At 35.1% G+C, this 22,352-nt stretch overlaps 1 long non-coding RNA gene across 2 annotated transcripts in view; it reads right to left on the bottom strand.

Annotated features, from left to right (window-relative positions):
* Nucleotides 1–1,854: 1,854 nt before the first annotated feature.
* LOC123785776 (uncharacterized) overlaps nt 1,855–22,352 on the bottom strand; it is a 59,612-nt gene continuing 39,114 nt past the window's right edge. The window contains exon 3 of one of the 2 annotated variants that reach the window (XR_006777751.2): nt 1,855–5,549. This is a non-coding gene — a long non-coding RNA (uncharacterized LOC123785776). Of the gene's footprint in view, nt 5,550–10,781; nt 17,856–22,352 lie in introns of those variants that run through there. The other variant, XR_006777750.2, reaches the window with a different exon arrangement.

Genomic DNA, 22,352 nt, shown 5'->3' with positions numbered 1-22,352 from the left:
AATAGCCTGAGGCACATGGCAGAAATGATGGCGAGGGCTTCAATTTTCCTACTGCCTTTAAATATAACTTTTTACTTCAGTTAAATATTACATTGAAAGTACAATTTTCATAAGCTTCTATAGTTTCTAAAGATATCTTATTGGAATGGATAGTAAAATTTAAAATTAGATGTACATCCATTATCACAAATTTGGAATACTTTAGAGCAAATAATGGAATAAAATATATATACATATATATAGCACATGGAGAAATTCATAACAGATGTCTCCTGAAATTCAGTATATTTACATACTTATAAACAGTGTATTTTTCCAAAACATGACATTTCTTCTTTGGGACAATTTGTGTGTCTATAGGATGGTGGGGGTGGGAAAGAAAAAATATATTTTATTCAAAGTTCTATACTTAATGAGGTTGAGTCTTTACAATGATTCCTGTGCAACAGGACATTTCCATTTGGAAGAATATTTGAAAGAATAAAGATTGGTGATTTGCTCTAAGCTGACTTATTTTCAAGCTTTTCTACATGCTCTATGAAACATTTGCTCAGTACTCATTCCTTTTCTTTTTATATTTTTAATGATTTCAGAGATTGGTGCATAAAAATGTATGCCCCAGCTGTTTTCAAATATCCTTCCACAGGAATAAGGCTGAATTTGGAGGCTGCATCAATTTTCTTACTTTATGACTTTATAAAGTTTGTTTTGGAATTCCCAGCAGAGTGTGTTCAGGTGGTTGTTACAAAACCTTGCAAACATAAGGAAAGTCTGCAGGAGCCTGAAGTTCAAAATTCCAAATAGGAACAACCCACTTTTTTTTATGTCTAGAAACAAACATGAAAATCAAATGCTCCACTTCTATTGCTAATTTAGTAACTGTGCAACAAAGCTTCGAATACAAATAAACAAAACATCTTTCCATCAAAGCCACCATATTTTTTTCTTAGTAAAATGCACCACAGAAAGCATAAAAGAAAAGAAGGAAAGGAAGGGAAGAGGGAGGGAGGGAAGGGAAAGATTTTTAACCGGCATGCTTGAACAACAACTTTATCTTAAGAAAAAGGAAAACAAACCAAAAACCCTTTAAAAAGTTCATTATCTTGGTTTTACTTTGTAAAATTTAAAATTATAAGAGTTTATGTTTTAATTTCGGAGAATATTAATATGAGGACTTGACACCAAATAAGCATGTATTATACCTTCAGTGAACAGATATGCACTTCTTTGATTACAGATTATTAGTTGAAAGTGAGTATAAATTTGGATTACCTCCCACTCATTTAAAAACACAAACATACACTCTCATAAAATATCTTTTTATCAAAAGGTAACACCTAGAATTTTATAATCTTTAATTCTAATATCATTTATCTACTATTCAAATTGTTTTTTAAGCTCTTTTATTTTTTCTTTTTTTTTTTTTTTTAATGCACGTAAGATTCTAGAATTTCACAGTTCCTTCACATTAGTGTCCTCACACTGGTGCTACATGGACAACCAGTCTCTCCACTCAGCCCTTCCCTCCCATCTCCCAAAAAGCCACTAGGAAATATGTTTGATCTCAAATGTCATAAAACAAACTTCCATTCATTTTGCTTTTGAGGAGCAAGGACGTTTAATGGATTTTTCCTTTGTTATTTTTCTTTGGGACAAGAAGTTGAATGCTTTATGTTTTGCAATATATAAAAACTTTTTATCTAATTCTCGAAGCTCTGGATACTTGTCTTCTTTCTTCCTCCTTCTGCCCTCCCTCCTCTCCTCCTTCTTCTCCTTCCCTTCCTCTTCCTCCCCCACTCCTCCTCCTCCTTTTTCTTCTTCTTCCTTTCCTCCTCCTCTCCCACCCCTCCCCTTTCTTCTTCTTCTCCTTCTTCTTTCCTCCTCCTCGTCCTCCTTCCTCCTCCTCCTCCTCCCCTCCTCCTTCTCCTTCTCCTTCTCCTTCTCCTTCTCCTTCTCCTTCTCCTTCTCCTTCTCCTTCTTCTTCTTCTTCTTCTTCTTCTTCTTCTTCTTCTTCTTTCTTCAATAGCCTCCTTATTTTTCAATATTTGAAATGAAGAAGGGTAAAGCATAACTTGTAAATGAAAGAATACATTACCTGAAGAAGTATCCATTGGACCTTAAAATAGAATTTTCTCAGTGTATTTTCCCATTATTGAATTGATTTTCCAAAAAAAAACCCTATAAAGGTCACATTCTACTTGAACTATGTGAGAAATTATTTAAAAATACATTGTGAGAGACATTTACCAACCCGTATTATTAATACAGATATTCAGGTTATGGATGAATTATTACACTAGTTTGAATTTTGCTATTTATGGGTTTGTCTCTTGCCTTTTACCCCCAGCCCAATCTAAATACACCAAAATATAAATAATTGGATTCTTAAAATATAAAACTCTTCTAAAGATATAGAAAAATAGAAAGTTCTAAGTGGGAAGTCCATACAAATGGGAAAAAAAACCACAAATCTTCTGAAGCCTTGCCTGAGCAGGAACAAAGCTCATTTTGGAGGTCCGCAATCTTCTATAAAGTCAGGCATCAGGAGCCATCCTGGACCCCTGTCCTTAACCGTGACACAGTCATGGCCCCATTCTTACCTCTACAATTACCAGAAGAATCAGAAAGCAAAACAATGTGCTAGCTTTCGTCTACGATTCCTTGATAAGATTTAGGGAGTAGATTTTCCAGAAGTAAATGAAGAACTAGGTGACAAGTAAATTGGGGTTTGTTTGTTTGTTTGTTCAAACACAGAATTCATTGTAAGGACTCTCTCTGCATCATTATATGAAGCAAAAGGAAAATAATCAGAAAAGGTCAGATGAAGCACATTTTTTTTCCCATTCTAAATGAACAATAACTGAAGTTAAAAATAGTTTTCCATTCATTTAAAAAGAGTGGTCATGTAGCAAGAGAACTCTGAGAGTGATGTGTGAGATGGTAACTGCTGATCCTTTATGCTGCCAAGGCCTGAGCTGGCAGGTGCGCCTACCCGTGTCCCTTTGCTCCAGGCCCCTCTGCCATGGTGAGGAAGGGCAGCATCAAGACCCTTGAGTACAACACGCTTCACAGGGCATGGATTCAAATGAAAGCAGATGTAACCTGCAAAGGCTGACTGTGGGGTGGGTTTGTAACTTCTAGTGAATATTCCAAGGTGCCTCTTGGCTCTCTACCAGTGCTCAAGTGACAACAGTCGGGTGATAGGGCCAAAGACTGAGGCAAGTAATCTGCCTTAGGGCTGTGCATTTCCCCACCCAGGCATTTCTCTCCAGGAAGACTCAGCACATAAACCAGAGACAGAAAGTCTGTCTCCGCGGAAGCCGAGGTATAGCTGAGAGGGTGAAGGAGCCATTGTCCCCAGCACTTGGCTGTCTGTCGAGAGTGCGATTACAGGCTGGAAAAATGCAGCCTTTGCAGAGGTTCAGTGCCTGAATTATAAAACAGAGATTAATTAGGGCAGCCAAAATTCAAAGTACTGAAATAATGAACAAGTTTTCAGGACAAATGGAATTAATTTATAATGTATAGTAGGCAGTCTGCCCAATTGCCGTGCCCTTGGACAAGTAAAATAATTAAAAGCCTACATGTTCTACCAACTCTATGTGAATTTTTTCAACTGATTTCTACAATTCTTGTTGGAACTAAATATAGCATATGCTTTTTTAGCTTGACAAATAAAATCTGCTAAATGGATTAGATGCTCGCTATTACACAAGAATTGGACTAAATAATGAAGTATAAGCATGGCTCCTAATTTTAAAAAGCCCTCAAAGACTCCTATTTTGAGTCTTTTAAGAAAGCAGTTACCTCTTTCTCTGGTGAGGTTGAACGAACATGCTTCGGTGTTACACTGACTCTATTGCCACCTTGACAATGAATTAATTACTAGGTGATTTGGAATTTTTCTCTTCAGAAATGCCGTCATATTTATTGAAAATTTCAGAAACTGTGCTGAAGGTAGAAAATAATTAATACCAAATCTTGATCAGTGAGGAACATAGTAAAGCCCAATCTTTAATGTTACCATGTACTTTCTTGCTTTAGGATAAATATAAACACATACAGAATTTGGATTGACGTTATCAATAGTAAAAACTCATTTCCTCCAAGGGGGGGATATTTTAAAGAGGTGAGATGGTCTGGCTGGTAATGTTTTGGTCTGTTTGTGAGATCAAGCAGTAGTTTGGAATACACAAATTCTGTGACAGGAAACTATTGTCATTTCATTAACTGATTATTTGATAAAATACAGCTGTATATTGTAAGAGTAAAAATAAGTGCAGAAAAATCCATAACACAGACTAAGACTAGAATGTTTCAGGTTCTATGAGTGTGACTGCTACATGTGATGTGCCTTTTTAAATATAAGACTATAATCCATCTTATATATATATACCCAGTCTTTATATATATATTTTTTTTTCAGTAAAACTTTCCACATGTCTCTTTCTATCCTAAGTTGCCTTCTGTGCATTTTGTTGTTGTTGTCATAAAGGGTAGAGATTGGGAAGGAAATTATTTGTTCTTTTCATTGCCTTCATTTATAGCTTACAACCACGACTCAATCCCTGGTATACAGTAACTAACTTGTATCGAATATGCGTGCAGGCCAGATACTTGGCTTCAACTCTTTCAACATCTCTCTATACCTCAATTTAGTTGGCTCTCTTATTATCAAATCTGTAGTCCTCACCATGGGTTCCACGAGTGGTCTGAGTGGTTTCTCTCACTTTGTCTCTTACCTCTCTTCTCACTCACTCTGCTCTAGTCACTTGTGTCTCCTTGCCATGAATAGAGCGTGTCAAATATGAATTAGTCTCAGGACCTTTGCACAGGCTGCTCCTGCTATCTAGAATGTTCAACCGTCAGTTATCCCTATGGCTTATTTTTCTCACTTCATTCATGTCTCTAGTCAAAGGTCATGCTCTTAGTAAGGCCTACCCTCACCACTTTATCTAAAATAGCACCCGGATGTTTCTCTCTACACACTTACTTCTTTTTATTTTGCTTAATTGCAAATATCACCATAGCACATGACACTAGATATTAATTCAGTCACTTAATAAATAGAAACCGAGTACCTGATAGATACCAGGCCCGCACTAGGCCCATACTGATGTGGGCCGAGGTTCTTCAGATACAGCAGAGAACAAAACAGACAAACATCCCTGCCCTGATGGGTTTACATTTGAGTAAGAAAGATGCAACGTAAACTAGACAAATGAATAAAAACATATGATGCATTAGACAGTAATAAGGAGTCATTATTTTTAGAAATGGAGCAGAAAAGGGAACTGAACTGGGACAAGGGTGGGATTGAAACATAAAGTGGGTGCCCGGTGAAGGTGATTGTAAGAACCTGAATGCCGGGAGGAAGCTGGTGCTTTAGGCAGTTGCAGGAAGACAACTCCTGGGCAGAGGAAAGCACACTTACTGTGGGCTGGAGGAAGGAGAGGGCAGGTAGAGCTTATCAGTTGATTATCTCTCCCCTGGAATGGAACCTCTGCTGGAGCTTCTATTTGTGTGGTTCACTGCCAAATCCTCAAAGCCTAGAACAGAAAGCTCCGACTGAGCATGTCTGAATGAATTCAATAAGTTAATTAGTCTCAGTTTACAAATGAGAACATTGAGGCACAGCCATTAAAGGCCCTGCCCAAAGTACCCACATAAAAGATTTGAACCAAAAATTCTAACCCCACAGTTTATGCGCTAACCACTATCTTCTGCTGCTATACCCCAGTTCTTTCTGAAATTAAATGGCTGAACTGGGAATCACGAAAGACTATGAAAACAAGGAAGGAAAGAAAGAAACTGTCTTAGATTACCTATTTTTATGTCCAATTCTAGGTTTAGAGTCGGAAAGGTTATCACATTTCCCAAGGTTAATTCCAGAATTGTCTGAATCTAAGACAGACATGATCACCACGTGAACAGAACAGCAAGGGATGGGTACTTAGTCTTGGCCTTCTGGTTCATTCGTGGGTGACTTTGGGCAGTACCCTCTCTCTGTGCCTCAGTTTCCTTAGCTGCAAAATGGAAAGGTTGGGCTACACAATCCCTAAACCCTTTTCTGTTTTAATGTTTTCTCTTCTCTAAATACAAAGTCCATGCAAATATTCTGGAAAGTTCTGAGCAATTCTTGTCCACTAAGAGACGAGTAGAAATTATCTGTGAAGAAAAATGTACATACAGAGACATTCCAAGCAGAAAGAGTTTTAAAGAGAAGGTAACAGAGCATAACAATTCATGTGTCAGGGAAACAGTATACAAATATTAAGAGCGATATGACTGGAATACAGGGTGAGGGGAGAGGCAAAGGGGATGTCTGAAGATGCTCAGTTTCTAAGCTGAGGATGTGAAGAGTTTTCAGCGCTGCAGTAAGGAGTTTGGATCTTACCCACTGGGTAATTGAATGTATGGACAGTTTCTACACAGAATTACCAGGGTTGTTTATTTTTCATACAGTTAGTGGTACATCAGCAATTAATGTTTTTTGTGCTCATTCTTTGACATGAATTGTTTCAAGATGAGGAGGACAGAGAAGAGACAAAGCTTTAAAGAGTGAATACATTTCACAGATGTTAAAATAATATTAGAAGACCTTCCTTTCTCCCTTCTTTCTTTCCTGTACTAGGTCATTGTAAACTGCGAGGCCTATGGTCCATGCTCCCGTGCAGCTTATCACAGAGTGGAAGACAACATTAGATAAACAACACAGAAACTTACTCCTCAAGGCATTTTATAGTGTATAGGGTATAAGACTTAAAGAACAATTCTAAATTGAGTATGATCAGTCTTAGAATTTTCAAACGGTGCTACGTACATGAGAATGGTAATTGTGAAAAAAGACCTGCAAGTTTCCTTTCTGTCATTGGTTCAGTGGTCAAGAAACTAAGGAACAATAAAATCTGATTATAGAGAGGGCCCCCCCTTATTTTTCCCTCCCTTTCTTTCCTCTCCCTCCTCCTCCTCCTTATTCCTTGTTAGGCTTCGCAGCAGCCATCTGTGTGAAAAGCTCAAAAAGCTGGCTTTACAGACTGTGTGATTCACCAGTCTTTGCACAGTATTGCATTTCTTGATGACTCACATGTTGGATAACCCATGTGTGCCCTTCATTTGTAACTGGAGATTGTGTTTGTCTCCTACAGTTGTGTATAATTCGCATGGCCAGTAGCACATTAGTACATCTACAGTGTAGGTCAATAAAAAGGTAATAAATATTTTTCAGCAATACCTTGTCAAATGCACCTAAGAAAATTCAGTAGAAATCCATTTCTGAACAGATAAGTCAAAAGGAAAAAAATACATAGATATAGCACAGATGCAAAAAAAAAAAAAAGAGCATAAATACTCTGGATTTTGATATTAGAAAATTCCAGCCATTTTCAAATTCAAATATTCAAGTTAACACATACAAACTGAATTACCACCATAAAGAAGAGTGGCCAAATTCTAGAAATTGCTACAGTGCTTACCAGTACACTGTATTCAAAAAACAAATTTCATGTGTATCATAGTGGTTGTTTCTAAGAAACAAAGGAATTGTTGATGGTTTTGATGTGTGTGTGTGTGTATCACATATAACTATATTTTAGTAACATACATGTATATATATTTTTTAAAATGTCCTTGTTTTAAGTACTGAATTTTTTTAAAGTAAAGTAATAGGTCATCTAAAACTTTATTTTCCCCTTCCCAATAGATTCTTCATATTTCTGAAGCAGATACAAGCATAGAACTCCCCCATTATTTTCCATATTGTTTCCCTTTCTCTGACTTCTTGACTACCGTCCATATTTTATTTTATTTTATTTTATTTTGTTTTCTTTATTTTGTTTTGTTTTAGTTAACACCCTCTTTTACTCATCTATCCCCATGTATTATTTTGGAATATGTCTTACCTTCAAATTATTCAGAGTTTTAAAAAACATTCTGCGTCTCCCTTTTTGTGTACCTTTGTATGGGAATATTTGGAAGTGACAGGAAGAGTATCATTACAGAAGGGCCACTTCACAAACTTGAAAACAAATGGACTCTGGTAGGGTATCTTCTGAGAATCAGAACATAGCTCTTCCAAACACGCATGACCACATCAGCTGTCAATGGCAGGCTTTTTGCAAAGTTGACATCTGGGAAACAACTATTTATATTTTGTGTGGGGAAAAAAAAAATCTCTTCAGTTAGCTAATCCATCATAAGGAAAACAAAGTTTATTCATTTAAATGGGGAAAAATGAAGACAAATTACCATTCTCTTTTGGAAACGAAATTGTGTTATACAAGTATTTCCAAATGTTTGCATTTTTAAAGTAGTGTCTCTATTAAAAGTATAAACATAGGTATGTTTCTAGTTTTCTCTAATGAACTGTACTTTGCTTGCATCTGAAAATATTCTAATATTATTACCAACCATCTTTTACTAACAGAATACTTTTTTCTTTTCCTTGATTTTAGTTTTAAGTAATCATTAAGCTCTGTTCTGTTTGATGCTAATGAAACTGAAATGTGGAGGAAGTGAAATCAATTGGATAAAAGTAGAGATTACCTAATAATTCATTCTCCAGGAGAGAGGGGCCACGTGAGCTCTGATATGTTATAGCATAGGCATTACTACTGGGATTGGTATACAGATGTCTCTAGGTGGAAATGAAGCCCAGCAGTGGGAGAGGTGAGAACAAACACACTTGTAATAAGAGAATGTAATATCTGTTTTCTTAATAAAAACCTAAGAGGGTTTAGGTCTGGATTTTTAAAAAGCACTTCATTCATATAGTTCTGTATTTTAACATTTACAATGCATTTCTCCCCCTTCTTTTTGAAAAGACATTAATTACAATAAAAGGGGCAAAGATATTTTGATGAAGTGACTAAAGGGTGAATTTTTTAGTCTATATAAAAAGAAAGATAAATTCATTATAGTTATACTTATTCACTTGCATATGAGTGTGTGGAAACTATAGTTCAGTTCTTTGACACGAAACTGGATTAATCCAAAAAATAATAAGTAAGTACCTTTATGAGATACCTCTTCCCCGTGTGGTAATGCACAAATGTACTTCCTAAAATTCAAAGACAGCTAGGTTACAAATAGTTCTAGCAATAATTATCGAATTTTTCTGTGGATTAAAAACTAGCACGTTGGAGGATACTGAACAGTGCTCGCGAGCTACAGTTAGCTATAAAGACAAGCTTAGGTGGGAACCCTTTGAAGGATCCAGTTTTGAAGTATCTGCACAATTCCTGCCATATCAGCTCAGGACTAGCAGGATTTGTATCAAAGCTTTAAAGTATTTTTAATACTACAAAAGCACAAATGCACTCTAAGTTTATATTTAAGAAAATTTCTCACAGTAATTCTTCCTGAGAGTAATGAGATTAAGGTCCAGATGATGGAGAACTATTTTTTTTTTAAAGATTTTATTTATTTATTTGACAGAGATAGAGACAGCCAGTGAGAGAGGGAACACAAGCAGGGGGAGTGGGAGAGGAAGAAGCAGGCTCCTAGCGGAGGAGCCTGATGTGGGGCTCGATCCCACAACGCCGGGATCACGCCCTGAGCCGAAGGCAGACGCTTAACCGCTGTGCCACCCAGGCGCCCTGGAGAACTATTTTTAAACTCAACGAATCTAAAATATGATGCTTATTCTGTTGATAAAAGAAGTATGGCATAGGGCAAGTTACATACTTCACCTATTTTTAATATATATATATATTATATTATACATATGTATATATATATATATATATACATATATATATATATATATATACATACATTTAAGGTATTTCCAATCCATGAGCACAGAATGCTTAGATAGTTCAGACTTTAACTTTGGGATACAATATGTTAACTTCAGCAAAAACCAATGGCAGTCATTGCTGCATAGGTTATGGGGTGGAGGGGCAGTATAAAGAATGGAACAGAAGACCCGAGTTTTTGCTGTACCACCTATCAGCTATGAAATCTTAAACAAATGATTTAATCTCTCAGAACTCCATTCCTCAAGAGAAAATGAACAGCTCTCAACTTCCCAATAAATTTCATGATGTTGTGGTGAGGATTGGCATAGCTAAGGGAAGACAGAATCTATAATGGTTAAAATGGGTTTTGATACCAGGAAGACCAAGTTTGAACTTTGACTTCTGCCACTTGCTAAGTGAAGGGCCTTGTACACTTAACCTCTCAAAATCTCAGTTTCCCCTTCTGTAAAATGGGTATAAAAAAGTTGAGCCAGACTGACTAGTTATCTATCTCCCTATCATCTATCTATTTATCTCTCTATCATCTGTCTTTCTACCTATCTACCTATGCACTCATCTATCAAGTAATCATCACATCATGAGTGCCGGCAAACATAATAAAGTGGAAGAAAGTATTTTGCCAGTTAGTATTCCATGCAAATATAACCCATTATTAATGGAAGTAGCATGAGAAAAATTGCATTTCTCAAATGTGTTCTTTAAAGTAAAAACTTAACGTCTAAAGTTAAAATTCTCAAGCAATTATATATTATTTAAGTTAGAGAATAACAAATAGGCTATTATATCAGTATCTAATTGTAATTCCTAAAAAAATGAATTCATTCAAGTAAGAGGAAAACATTGTAAAAGAAAAAGTATAAAAAGTATATATTGTCTCTATCCTTTCTTCTGTCAATCTTAAGAAAGTATTTTTAGGTTTTCTTTTGACACCTAGGGCAGTAGCTGCTCAGGAGGCTGACTTATAGGAGTTCTTAAAAATCTTCATACCTAAAGAGAAGGGAAAGCAGTGACTCAAACAGATACTTGTACACCCATGTTTATTGCAACACTATTGACAAAACTAAAAGGTGGAAGCAACCAACTGTCCATCAGTAGATAAATGAATTAACAAAATGTGGTGTATACGTACAAGGGAATATTATACACCCATAAAAGATGAGGCAGTTTTGTTATGACATGGATGAACTTTGAAGATGCTAAGTAAAATATGCCAATCACAAGAGGACTAACACCACATGATCCCACTTGAGGTACCTAGAGTAGTCAAGTTGATAGAGACAGAAGGTGGAATGGTGATTGCCAGGGCTGGAGTGGGGAAGGATGGGATGCAGAGTTATGGTGTAATGCGCATGGAGTTTCCGTTTAGGAAGATGAAAAAATGTTCCAGAGATGGATGGTGATGATGGCTACACAATGATTTGAATGTATTTGATGCCACTGAACTGTACACTTAAAAATGGTCTAAATTTTAGGTTATATATATTTTACATGATAAAAAAAACCCTATCTAATAATTGTCTGTACATTTTCCTGCCTCCTTAGAATCAAAATCACAATCTTCAGCTTTTGGTGTGCATTCAGTATTTCCAAAAATAATTTGAACGGGATGTGGAAAGGGGAGTAAACTGATCATTTTTGCTTTGGCTGAATCATCTCATTTTAATCTCTATTTTCTGAGTTTAAAATAAATTCATTTAATCCATGTTAAGATAACCAAAATGGCTTCTAGGTTTGCTTCTTCTTCTAGCTAATGGGTTTGGACTAGAATGATGGATTGATTTAGCAAGGCAGGCATTTTATAGAACCACCCAGATAGCTCCCTATAAATGGAACTGAGGTCTATACGCAAATAGTACTCATACAAATGCTGCAAGTATTTACAATTGGGTCTTTTAAAGAAAGTCTTATGTAACCGAGTATCATAATATTCTTTATATACCCTCATCAGAACTTTAAAATTTTATTTTTCACATATACCCTTACTCCATCCATAAGCTTTAAGATATCCAAAATTCCTATTCTCGTCCATTAGAATATTTCTTGCCCATGTGCACCAAAGGACATATGCAAGGATATTTATACCAACAGCATGTTTAACTACAAAGCAGACAATAACTCAAATGTCAAAGAAGAGAATAGAAAAATAAATCGAGGGTATTTGCACAATTGAATACTATATAGTGGTGAAGTAAACAAACATATAATTATATGCAACAATGTTCATGACCCTTAGCAACATAATATTTCATGAAAAAAGCTAATGCTAGTAAGGCTATTAGGAAATGTCATTTTTGCAAAACTTTAAACAAGCAAAACTGTCATACATACATAAAAAGATAACAAGTTTTTGAAAGTGGCAGAGCCCTTGTGAAATCTGTGTAGGTTACACTGCACACTTCAAAGGGTATCATTCATATCAGGCCCAGCCGGATATGAAAGTACACACCTTGTACGTTTGTAAAGCACACACTTTGCACAACTTTGTATGTAATGACCTTGATAACTGTAACTTCTGGGGCAGAAGGGAAAGAGGAGAGAAGCAACACTTTTGGTACTGTTCTAGTTCTTAAACTGGGTAGTGGATTTATAAGTATTCATTGTATTGTATATAATTTTTTGTACTTATCAAATAATAGACTCCCAGAAATAATTCTAGGATATATCTTGGGTTTTAGGATAGAAGAGAATGGATATAAAATCAACTATTTTCCATACGTGGAGAATTTCTTATTCTACTCTATTCTTTCAACCCTAAAAATCACTATTTTTTTGCTACCCAGGAAAAAATACATATTTTAAATCAAAATACTGCACTATAAGGCCCCATTTAGCTACATCAAATTCTGAAAATAAAATACTTGTCATGATTTCTTATCAAATGTCAGCTAAGTGTGGAGACATCCAATCCTGATTCCATGAAAAAGTGATATATTAAATTGTCCCAAGCTCAGTAAATATCTTCTGCAGTTCCTCAGGTAAGTAAAATATGTTGAAGGATCCCTGGCATTTCTAGGTTGGGAAAAAGACCTAACTCCTCAAAGCTACTGTATGTCTGGTGATTCCCATCATCCCGACTCAATATATAGCACACAGCATACTCTTCTGTGATTTTCCACACAAAATCATTAGTGACAAAAGTTGTTCAAAATCGTTTGAAAATTTAAGAATCAATTTACTTGTAATGGTTGGCTCTTTCCAAAACAGATGGACATAATCTAATAGAAATATTTTCAGTTGAAGCTTATCTAAGGTAGTGTCATTTTCATTAAAAAAAAAAAAAAAGCTTCCCATGGGCATGTTAAAATCACTTATTGTCAACAAGCATCTTGTATCTCAATCTTAATATGATTTAAAAACATTATTTTAAAAACTTAGGTAAATCTACTTGAAAATCCATGAATTCCCATGTTATATTTTTGAAACATGGGAACAAAGTTATCCATCAGTTACTAATTTACCATGTTTCTAGACAAAATAAATTTTGCCTTTTTAAATATCTGTTAGAACCATTTATAAATAGATATAATATTGATAGTATTAAGGTATAAGATGATTACATATTCTTGCTGATATCTTTTTAATAAACTTCTTAAAATTTTTATATTTTTGAGAAAAAACACACTGTTTCTGTAGAAAATGTAACATCTTATTTTCCTAACTGCAGGAACATTCTAAGTTAAATACTCATTTTCAGAAAGTTTTGATTGCTAAATCAGTACAATAAACATTACCTTAAAGGAACACATTCAAGACCTGTTTCTCCAGTGACATTTGAAACACCGTCTATATTGTGTGATACACAACAATTCAGAGAACAGCTCCTTCCATTTATATATAATAATCCCTCTATTGTATATTAGCTTAACATAAGATACTTTGCTTTAAGAACAAAATATTTTAGTTATTATTCTCTAATGGACACAGATTCTTGATTTTCATTTAATATCTGTCTATAATAAACCATGCATCATTTCATATGTAAGAAAGATTAAAACCCTAAAAACAAACAAGCAAAAAATGTGGAGAGGGGTTATCACAATAAAAAGTAAAAAAAATCTACAAATTGGTTTAAATTAATTAAGTTAAAATACTATAAACCAAAGTATGTCCTTTGTCTAGCTTGATTAGGTCAACTCATAAACCCAGTTTAAAAAACAATTTGCTCCATTTTTCTAGCAAAAGAGAAAAATGAGGGCAAGTACAGTATAGGAGAATTTTTAAATGAGACATACTGACAGATTATAATATGGTGTCTCATCAGATGACGTGGTGTTTTGACTGCTTGACTGAAGAAGGGCTATAATTTAAATGCCATTAAAGACACATAAGCTCTAGCATGGAGACAGGAATACTGTAAAATTTTTTGGTCTGTAGTCACAATGCAGATAAAATTGTTCCTTTGATCTTTCTATGCCAAAGCCTGTTGTCCAGAAGGGAAATGTCTTTGTGCTTCTGTCTTAAGCTAAGACAGATTTCATTTTTCATCTAAGTCATTTTGTTAACACCACATAAAAAGTAAAGTGTATTTTATCAGCAGAGCTTAGTTTTCTTTCATTGTTATTTTAGGTTACTTTATGACTACGTAGTGCTCAAAAAAATGTGCTCAAAATACACACATCTGGGTTTAAAGTGACTAGACTCTAATTCCAAAAGTCTTGATGTGTACAGTTTACTGGCATTTGTATCTTAGGAATTAAGTGCATTGTTGTTTTCTTCTCTTCTTCTATACATGTTTCTTAAAGAGGAAGGACATATTTCGCTTATAAGACTCAGCAGAACATAAGCATACATTTGACCTCCGTGAGGAAACTCACCAGCTAATAATCTGCAATAAAATTTATGCTTCAACCATTTGCAAAATCACAGTAAATTCTCTCCTGAGCAAGTCTCCTAATTATTGAAAACTTGTGATATGTTAACAATTTTTTAGCTTTAAATTCTAAATGTGTATGTTACATTTTAAGGGGAAATATGATCTGGGAGATGTTCATATTGGATTCATTATGTCTTGTTCTTTGGAAAATCTGACAAAGGGAATCACTCGTTGTGATTTGCACATAGTCTTGGTAGCTCATTGTAAATTTATGTCAAAAACAAATATTGTTTTTAGACCCCAGTATGCCAGTGATAGTTTCCAGAATCCAGTAAACTTTAGGTCTTAAGCATTTACATTTTGATTCTTTTAATTTTAAAAAATGAGAGAGAATTTAAAAAAAATAGATCCCGAGTTAAGAATATTTTTGCCAAGATTGAATTTAATATTATATAAATATCATTTGTTTCTGTCCTCTATTCTCACGCTTGGGAACTATTTCCAGTTTCTTGTCTGGGTGGAATTTTGGGGATGATTGAAGCAGTATATTTAAAGGCCAAAAATCATATTTCTCTTCTGTCAAATTTTACTATCTTGACAATAAACTGCTAATCTTGATCATAAACTACTGAAGTCAGGTTGGAAATAGTTTAAAGGTGAAACATCGTATGCACAAATAGTATTTATTTTTTCTTTCTTGATACATTTTGTTCTATCATGACATAACAAAATTCTGAAAGTCAACTTTATGATTGACAGGTTTTTTTAGAAAATTAAGTTATTTAAGAAATGAAAGAAAAAGGAAAAAGCTTATTCAGCACTATTTCTGGTGCAGATCACGCTCAAAGGACGATTCAAACGCACCAGGCTTTTCTGCGAAACACCCATCAACAAGCAAAGTGACAACCAAAGCTTGTAACTGAACTCTTCGTTAATGCTGTTCTTCTAAATATTTCAGAAAGTGGTTTGTATTCAGTAGAAACGGAGGCTTCTTTTGTTGCCTCTCCCAGTGTGGGGACGAATGGAGAGGTTTCTGTTAAAAAGTCTTTGCCTAGCTTTTGTTGTTGCCCATCGGTGGCATATTATTAGTACAGACTCTAGAGTGTAACCTCCCTGAGAACAGTGTCCTATGCGTTCTTCTTTGCATCTCCCCCAGAGCTCAATACATGTGTCACTTGACAGAAGTCCCCACCTGCTGGATGGCGCACCTGTGCCTCTTTTGTGTAGATGGATTCCTTGACAATGAAAAGTACATCACTGGCACATTACCCAAACCCCTGCAAAACATAAATGATGTGTAAAAACACCATCATATAAAAATAATTCTGCTTTAAAATTTTGAAAATAATGCATCTGTCTATGACTGTCTAGGAAGAACCCAAGGTTGATAGAGAATTTCCTATTTACTCAGTGCATGTTGATGAAAAGTGAATTATAGTTAAGATAACAAGAAGGGCAAGAGCATGAATGGCAACAAAAAACTACCCTAGGAATACACTGAATATTTTGCATCTGATTTTGAAATGGTTTTTAAAAAAATTCATGTCAACAACTTTCTGGAATCCATAATTGCTAATGGTTATAAGTATCAGCCCCAGGCAGATTGCCTAGCAAGATTTTCTGGAGCAGTGAAGGTAAACAAACCAATAACTATGCAAACAAATAGTGCTTTTATGGTTATTTAAACACTCAGTATACACTGGAGTATTAAAATACTAGGAGAAGGCACAATAACTTCTGGTTATCATGGGAACAGTGGATAAAATGGACAAAATACTTAAGCATACACGGAATCAATATCACAGGGAATTTATTATAAATCCAGTGTAAAAATATTTCTAACCAGAAGGGAATATCAGAGATTACAGTCACTAGAATAGAAGACATATATAATTATTTTAAATAAATAATTATGAGAGAGATTGAGATTTAATCACTTATGAGTATAAAATTCCAGAAGAAGTAATTAAGCAAAAAGAAAAATTAAATTAAATTGGAGATTAAGGCAAATGAAAATATACAATGTGGGATATTGTTATATTTTGGGTGTATTACAGGAAAGAGGAAAACTTTAGTAAAATTTGTAAATTAAATAAAAATCATATGTCAATATATTTTTGCAGAGTTATGCTCTGAATGACAGCAATCCTCAACCTGTTCCATGCAAACCAGTTTAGCTTCAAGGAGATCCCTGGTAATAATTTTGATTAATAAGGTAATTGTAGGGTGTTACTAAAATCCATTTCATTCTTAATTTGATGGGTAAAAAAAGCACTAATGCTCTTATAATGAAGATAACTATGATTTGTAGCCATTTTAGAGATAAATTAACAGTAAAACAACACAGTAGTTATTTCTTTTGATTCTTTTTAAGGAATAAAAGCATTCTGAATAAACAATATTATAATTTTACTGGCTCAAAAACACGAAATAGTTTCAGACATTTAGTGAAGATAAAACACAATTGTGTTTGTCCAATACTAGTAATTCTGCACTACTTTTGGAGATCTTTTGATTTCGAGCATATTGATAAGGATCCGAAAGTCTCTGTTAAGTGAGGCCCTACGTGAACAAACACAAGGCATGATGATTCTCACAATACTACTCTAATACTCTAATACTATGCTAATACTAACTAATACAATTTCTAACTTAAATCGATCAATTCTCTTCCAAGGATTTAGATAGGAGCATGTCTTTGGATAAGCCTATCTCCATGCTGATTACTTGAGAAAATTATGGCAGAGGCGAAACCACCAAATACACTACGGAAAATAGTGTGATTATGAACAAAATCAGGTTTAATTCTCTAATAAAGTGTGCAATGTCTAACATGGCTAACTTTGGACTATGACCACAATGAACAGTCATCTATCATGAAGAAAAAGACAAGCTTCCATATGTGTAAGTGGTTCAGAGTGTGACAAAGTACACTTTGGTGTATGGTTCCAAACTGCGGTTGGTACAAAATAGTGTGTTCTCCAATATCCAAGCTCCTTAAACAGCCAGAAAATATCAAAACAATTAGGGCGCTTTGGAATGTGTAGTCAACTTCCTGCTGTCGAACAGGAATCACAGCTGCTACTGTAGCAGTGGGTTTCCAGATGTCAAGGCTGTAAGGATAGTGAGGTAATTGCAGGAAGGAAGGGATACAATTTTGTTATCACAGATTACCCTCCCCTTTGAAAACCATGGATACGGCATCAATGTCAATGCTTCGGATGTGCACATTATGAACTCGGTCTTCATGCAGAAGTGTCTCCACATTGGTACATTTGCTTCTGTGGAAAAGGATGGGCCAGAATTATTCAAACGGGTGGGAAACAAAGAGTGGGTGCTCTCAAAGCACTCTATTGCTGGTTTTATAAAGCATCTGTAAAGTGTTAATAGGCGTTATCAGCTAAAGTTGGTCTTCTAAGGAGAAGACCCAGACAGCAAGGTTTAACTGTTGAGTGTTCCTGAACTACAGAATTAAGAATAAAAATAAAATGTTTGGACACAGATTAATTAATCAACAACTCTATTTAAGGCTGGATGTGATGATTAGTGACTGAGCAGAGGAAACTGGATGATGATTTTCCAGTATTCAGCTAAAAATAACTCCTTTCTCAGCTTCCCCTGCTGTGTTGTCAAAGGCTAGAAGTTATCAAAAAACTCCATAAACTTTTATTCCAAAGCCAGAATCAAAGGGCTATTTTGGCATACCTCACCGGCAAAACCGGTACATGTTTGCTCACAGGTCACTGAGATTACTTGAAAAAAATTCAACAATTTCTTGCTTTTCTGTCTAAGGTCCTCAGTTATTATGCTGAGTGTGGAACATTTAGTGCTTTTTGTAAATGCACATGAACAGCTGGTGCCTTGGTTTACCTACAAACAAGGCAGGATTGAAAATAGTATCTGAGAAGTGGTCAGCTCTGGATTTATTCTACCAGCTACGAAGCTAAGAGACTTCTCATTTCCCTCACAGAAACCCAATCCACTGAAACACGAAGCTTTTCATGGTTTTTGTGGCCAGGTGTATGTTATTATTGACTCACATTGAGCTAATAGCAGTCAGCTAACTCAGACATAAATCATACGTGCACGTCTCCCCCATTCTCCAAGAATTTTGGAGTTAAGACAAAAACTTTGCGTCTGTTTGTTAAACTTGGCCTATCATTTCTGACTAAGGAACACCTGATTGCACAACTCCAGAGAGTACCATTTACATCATCGTCTAGATCGATGTGTCTCCTGAAGTTGTGCAGTGCACAGCCTATGTAACTGTAGGTGATAGCCCTGCATGCCTTTGAAAAGACTGTTTTGAATCCTGAATAATTTATTCAGTATAATAGATGTCCTCTAGTTTAATGCCATCTTAAATTTAATAGGACCTTGCCAAAGTTCAAATAGAAGCATTGAGTTAGTAGGGTCGTGCTGTGCATTTTTAAGCTGTGAAATATATAAAGGCAAGAGCAATTGCATACTTTGGGAGGGGGGACACTGAGTGTCAAGAATGATTAATTCTTTTCTGGCAAGTGGAAAAAAGATGACTAAGGAAAAAATATGAACAAAATATTGATAACTAAGTGTTTGCTAGTGTGGGAAAATGAACTTTTACTTTGTAAGCAGGCATTTAAAAAAAAAGGTTTTTAGCTCATTTAAATCCCTGTTTGGGTGTAGTTTTATCAGTTTTCTTTTCCTTTTAAGGTTTCCTGTCTTTCGATGCTGTGTGAAGAACTTTTATTAAAAACATCCACTGTCATAAGTCATTCTTTCCAGTGACAAAGCTGATTTGGTCTACTGCAGATGAGTAAACTGAAATTTATATAACTCCTTTAACGTATTTATATTTAAAAAGCCTTTCCCATTTTCAATAAAGAGAAAATTACCAAGCACACTAAGAAGTTAGATCAGAAACTAAACATGTTTCTAGAGCCATGGGCCTTTCTGGGCGTGGATCACCTGAGCACTTGCAAGAAATGCAGTTCTCAGGCCTTGCCTATTGAATCAGAAACCCTGGGCTTGAAACCCAGCAATCTATATTTTAACACGCTTTCCAAGTAATTCTGATATAGCAAACGTTTGGGAAATTTTGACCTAGAAAATGTGTGATAAAATCATCCTTTAGTAATGAAGTTGCAAGAAATAGTGACATAGTGCATTGGTAAAGGAAATTGTATTTTTAATTTCTACATATTTTCCATAAAAATGTTTTACTGCTTTTAAAATTCAAAACAATTATAAGTCCTCATATCCACTTTTCTGTTTATATGTTACTAGGGAAAACTTCACTGTCGATTAAAAAAAAAAAAAAAGCACTGTTACTCTGAGTTCTTCAGAAAGAGAAAAACTATAAGCATAACTCTATCTTATAATTTTGTTACTACAAGTTGGAGCTATAAGCCTTCCAAGTTTTATGTCTAACTCTTGGCATTATAGATTCATGGGTATATGTGCAGTGATAATCCAATTCCTGCTAGAAAGGAACTCAGCCCATATCTATTCTTAGTGTACAACTCAAGGTCTGTAAAAGGCAAACCTGTTATCTTATCTTTCATGAATTCAGAGATTTTTTTTAAAATCTCAAGTCAGAAAAATATAATAAAAAACAAATATTGGTTATATTTAAATTTTAATGCGTCCTTACCATTAGTAGAGGGCCTTTACGTAGGTGATCTTAGAGAGCTTTGGAAAAAGCACATGAATGCCATCAAGAAGGAAGGGCAAATCAGCTCAGTTTTCCCAGGTGCTCACTGGGGAAGCCGCACGCATTCATGATACATTTATAATTGTATACAAAAGCTAAATAAAACATAATTTAATATATTGAAATCATTCATGTAGCTTTTTTGTTAAAGCTAAACCAAACTAAGACCAACCAAGGCTTAAGGACTTCCACAGTTTTTAGAAGACTAATGGATCAATAGTATTAACACATTTTTTTTCCTGTGGTCTAAAACTTAGAATTCCTTGCTTCCTGCATATTTCTCTTTTGATGACTTGCTCCTTAGACGTCCATGTAGTTTATTTTTTTCCCTTTCTAATCAATATATTTCCACCAAAAAACCTCAAGTCCCAAAGACATATCAAGTTGATAATTTTCTACCACCTCATTGTTAATTTAAAAAATAGTTGATAATCCGTAATTTAATTACATGGCTATCAGCCCATTTTGATGATGATTTCCCAGGTTCTGTGCAGATTTTCTTCTTTTGTTTTCAGTATTTTGTGCATCATTCCAGGGAGATAGTGCTTTAGTACATGGAGAAAGCCAACATCTATGGAAAGCACAATGAGGGCCACTCTCCTGCTATGATCAGCTCCATGAAGAATTATCTGGTGGGGTCTTAGTTTGTTTCCTGCTGCAGAAAGTTACGTCTGAAAATGTATTGCTATATTTAACTATAATATACAAGAAAAAATTTTTCATGTCCAATCAGAGGCAAACATATTTTGCATTAATTTACCTGGCTTACATTGCAAGTTTTCAGGTATGGCACAAAGTATGAGCTCACCTTCAACATCTCTTGTAATTTGCGTACTTTTACTACAATATTTAATGTTTCAAGTAATGAGTGTACCATTGAGATTCCCATTTTTTTGTATCCTGCAGAAACATTTGCATTATAAACCACTTCTTCATTTAGTACATAAGAGTACTCTATAGACAATGTCTATTAAAGGTAATGCAAAAAACCAACATAACTCATTTTCCCTTGAGATAACAGAAGAAATGAAAAATGTCTAGACATGCGGTTCTCAACCAAAGGCAATGTCTGGTAATGTCAATGTGGTGAGAGAGGAATGCTCCTGACATCTGGTGAGTAGAGGCCAAGGATGCTGATTAAAAATGTTACAATGCACAATGCCACAATATACGATGTCCAATGCCGAAGAATTATCTGGTCCAAAATATCAATAGTGCCTCTATCGAGGAACCCTGGCCTAGAGAAGAATTAAGTCCTATTTAGTTAATACGAGTTGGTCATAGTTATTACAATTTCCATGATACCCACTGGAGAAATAAAAGACTTCCATCATGGCCGTATAACTATGGAACATGAATCAAATTCCCTTTTCTTGCACTCAAAATGTCTACATCTACACTAGCCCTCAAGATCTGATGAGAGTTCTTCTCAGTGGAGAAAATATGGCTAATTATTATAGACCAGCATTGAATCCTCTTTTACAAGCACTGGCATTTTGCGTTATGTGGTACACTGCTTTGTGTGAAAGTTCAATTTTGTTAATCAACTCCTTTTCCTGAAAATGTTATTTACTTAAAATAAACATCATCTTGAAAAACTAAGCAGTCACTTTGCTATCTGTATAATTACTGTTCCTAACAAGATTTTCACTTACATTTCTTTTGTTTCTAAATTTTCTTTATGATTGAAACACTATCAATCAAGTATTTTATGAAGTTGATAAAATACTAAAGCACAGCCCAGTTTCTAAATGAAATATATTCTTCTTTTAAAAAAAAAAAGATTTTATTTATTTATTTGACAGAGAGAGAGAGAGATAGCCAGCAAGAGAGGGAAAACAGGCAGGGGGAGCGGGAGAGGAAGAAGCAGGCTCCCATCGGAGGAGCCTGACGTAGGGCTCGATCCCAGAACTCTGGGATCACACCCTGAGCCAAAGGCAGACGCTTAACGACTGAGCCACCCAGTCACCCCTAAATGAAATATATTCTTGAGCCATAAACCTTTCAATGTGTCTTTCAGTAATCCCTACAATAGCTCTGAAAATGTTTTCTCAAGTATATGTAATGACTTTTTCCTTTGTCAGCC

The sequence above is a fragment of the Ursus americanus genome, chromosome 2 (assembly GCF_024610735.1).
Source record: "Ursus americanus isolate L20-20 chromosome 2, mUrsAme1.1.p, whole genome shotgun sequence".
NCBI classification, from domain to species: Eukaryota; Metazoa; Chordata; class Mammalia; order Carnivora; family Ursidae; genus Ursus; species Ursus americanus.
Note: the sequence above shows the minus strand (reverse complement) of the source record. Positions and strands in the feature narration are given on the sequence as shown.